The following is a 4,040-nucleotide window of genomic DNA, read 5'->3' on the forward strand; positions in this document are numbered from 1 at the left end:
AGATATATAGATAGATAGATAGATAGATAGATAGATAGATAGATAGATAGATAGATAGATAGATAGATAGATAGATAGATAGATAGATAGATTTTCACAGGCTCAGTAATGTTACCAGATTTAATCTGGTAATCTATACGTGGAAAAACTAACACATTATTATGTGACATTTATTCTTATGCCCTAATTAATTACCCTGCTCATCCATACTAGCCATTACTAGGTTTCCTACCTTTAGGTTAGTCATTTTGCTGTATTGATTTCTTCCCCTGAGAACATCCCAGATTAGTGTTGTGCTGTAAAGCAGCAGATCAAACATAGCTGCAAAGGATCTGGCTTGCTGTGTTTGTTTTCTCGCGCTCCTGTCAAAATCTGTTCCTCTTTCTCAGCCTCGCATGTGCGCTCACACAAACACCCAAGCACAGGCTCACACGAGGCAAAGCAGCTCTGTGATGGGACCCATCAAACAAAAGCCAGCTGATGTTCGTGAGAGATTCGGGGCTACGGATTGATTCCATGTACAGCAGATGAAGAATGGAGGTTAAATGATTAATCGCATCTGATTTTGTTAGAGTACCACTAGATGATGTTGTATCACATGGGAGTCAAAGTAGAAAAACACAAAGGCGAAGTTATGATTTACAACGACAAGAAAACAAGAAGCACTCAGACCGTTTAAACTTCAACCGAGGCAGCTCACTATCTGAGCAGTATTTAATCTAAGTGGAATATTATTGCATTTTTTGTAAACTAATTTTTTCTTTGTTCTTTTTAAACCTACTTTAAAAAGTTTGTAGTGCAGTAAAACCACGTGCCAAGTGCAGGCATTGTTTGTTTTCCACACTGTTTAAACATTTTACTAAACACTGAAACATCATTTCAGTGTTTAGTAAAATACATTTAATTTTTTTGTGATAAATATCAAGTGAAACAAGTTTTTGATCACAATTTTATTTTGTTTACCAAAAAAATAAATTCTTTTTCAGGAACATTGTACATGTATTTAAAATATTACTCATTTAAATGTTATGACCTGTTACTATAATGTACTTTACAATATCATAATAAAGTACATTTAGGATAAGAATTTACAATACCCACATATCATTACCTATATATCTATACGTTGTCAGTACAAACAATGGCAGTATGCAACATAATTTTAAAATGCTCTACGTAGCATTGTTATGACCTTGGCCTTCTGTTGGCCTTGAATAAAAAGGTCAGAGGTCAAATGTGACATGATATTTTATATCTTTATACAATACTTCCTATATGTTGACAATACACAGCACACTTGTAAGAATCCTATTTTCCAAGTTACAAGGCATTTTGTCAGGTTTTACCAAGAAATCACTGAGTTGACCTTGAACCTTGATGTAAGCCAAATTGCAATGGATTATTAACATGAGCCACTCTACAAACCTCAGATATTCATTTAAAAAGCACTCACAGTAACGCTACATAAAACACAACCTCCTTGGTGGAGGTAAAAATGCCCAAAAAGAAAATATCATCATAAGAAGTAAAATATGAAATAAGAAAAAAGGATGGCAAAGGTGTGCCTTTATTGCTAGTCTGGAGTAGGTTTCGCACAATAGGACCTTCAAATTTACCCTTCAAGGCTGCAGTGCAGATAATATAAGATGTACATGATGAGTAATTATCTATAGTTGCCAAAGAGAAGTAAAAAGCAATTATAAAACCAACTAAGTGTACTGTACCTGATGCCATCCCATGCTATGGCATGATCCACTCAGTGAAATGCGCCCCATGCTGTGGACTGCTAACAGGTGGTCATGGGTTACCTTGGGGAAGGCGTAAAGCTCTACAAACTGATTGTACAGAGAATTTAAAATGATCTTCTACACAATCAGCCGTGTCTCTGGCTAACTTTATATTTTTATTGTGCGTGTGTCACATAGATGGATTTCATCTGGACATTGCTCACACATGCCCCGGCTTGTCTGACTGACCGTCTCAGTTTAGACTGTCAGATCTCCCAGAATGTGTTAATGTGCGAGAGGCATGTGTGTGTGGGGAGCAGCTGTACATGTACCGTAGTTTTGTATTAAAAACATTTCTTTTTCCTCTGTCTTCTCTTTGGTGGATTATTAATTTTTGCCTTGCTGCATACCCGAGTGACACCAGTGAGCATGGTTCACTATCAACGATGTTGTTAAACACATTTTACCAGGTTGAGAGTTGGTGACCATGACGACAGTTTCAGGTTTCAGTGGGTTCCCGTCCACACAGTGCAGCTCTGCACTTGAATATAGTTTCTCCATCCAACAGCTCATTTACAGCTTAAGTGACGGGCGGAAGTATTTGGTTAGCGGTGCACCTGCAGCAGCTTTCCCAAGACCGTGTATAAATATACAGGCCTAATATGGAAATGCAAACTTGGAAAGACAGAGGAATGCGATAGGTGGCTGAGGTTCTGCAATGCAGTTGTCATGGAAATGTCTACAAGAGTAAAGCAGATTTATTGTACTTCCCTCTTTTAATAATAATAATAATAATAATAATAATACATTTTGAGGGCGCCTTTCTAAAATCCAAGATCACCTTACAAAGAGAAAAAGATATCAATAAAACAGTAGATTAAATTATTAGATTTTAATAAATTAAAATACCAAAAACAACAAAATACAAAAAACAACAAATAAAAACCCAAACCCCCCAAATAAACCAGGTGTGACAGCAAGTAAAATCTGCATTAAAGCTAGTAAGCCAGTTTAAACAAATAGGTTTTGAGTTGTGACTTAAATGAGGGAAGGGAATCTATAGTTCTTAAGGCTGAAGGAAGTGAGTTCAAGAGCCGAGGAGCAGAGCGACTGAGAGCTCTGTGCCCCATAGTGATAAGACGAGCAGAAGGAACAACAAGATGAGTGGCAGATGAAGCTCTGAGAGAGCGGGAAGCAATGGTGATATGAAGCAGTTCACAGAGATAAGGAGGCGCAATGTTATGAATACACTTAAACTTGAGAACTAAGATTTTAAAATTTATCCTGGCTTCTGGGCAACTGTTGAAGAATTGGGGTAATATGGTCTCTTAAGGGAGTCCAAGTTATGACCCGAGTGGCAGAATTCTGAAGAAGTTGAAGTTTATGGAGAGACATATTGGGGAGACCAAACTTTTATCATGAATGGCGCATATATGTTTGAATGATTTCAGAGCAGCTAATTATGACTTAGCAGGTTACGTACATAATGTTTATGAGATCACTTCAACAGGAAATGTGGACTCTGCACGAGGATTCAAGCTTTTCATCACTGTAAAAGGGACAGAAATAAGCATTTATAAAGGTATCGCTGACCTCACAGCATTTGTGTTAACTAACTAAAAATTAAGGCAAAATGCCTAGCCAATAAAAAAGGGGTTTACATTATGTATGTGTTCATTAGCTGTAACTGTGGCAAACGGGGGCTTGTGGAAAAACACTGAGAGAAAGCTGGGAGAACCATCAAAAGTGACCTGTAACTCATTCTAAACATGACAGACATATTTGTTATGTGTTGTAAATGCCCTTCATTTGTCTTCTATCTGGGTGAAACTAAAGGAAACAAAAGAGAAATCTAAGGACAGATTAAACTGGTTGATTTCAGATGTCAACAACCCGATTCTTGTAAGCCTGTAAGCTCTCCTGTTATAAGATCATTTCCTGTAGATGATTAGAGATTAAATTCTCACTTCTGTCAAATCTCCCTGCAGTTAGCTTGGAGGGGTGAAGAGAAGACATGGTATCTCACTTGAGTCTGCGTTTCAGCTTCATTGCTTTTTCTTGAGGATGCAGGATTTGGAATCTAAAAGCTACAAATTTTCCTATGGAAAAAGAGGGATGAATACAAAATGCAAAGACACAACTTTAAAAATAAATAAATAAATATAAAATAATATGACCCATGACTAAAGGTGTCATTACCCTGTAATTAAATGGAATTTTAATTAACTTTATTTGAAATGACAATATAACCATATTCAGATGCAAACATTTAAACACTTAAACGTAGGTACATATAGGGGGTAAAAAGTCCCC

This window comes from Pundamilia nyererei, unplaced genomic scaffold (assembly GCF_000239375.1).
Source record: "Pundamilia nyererei isolate P.nyererei 1_Seehausen unplaced genomic scaffold, PunNye1.0 scaffold00428, whole genome shotgun sequence".
Classification (NCBI taxonomy): domain Eukaryota; kingdom Metazoa; phylum Chordata; class Actinopteri; order Cichliformes; family Cichlidae; genus Pundamilia; species Pundamilia nyererei.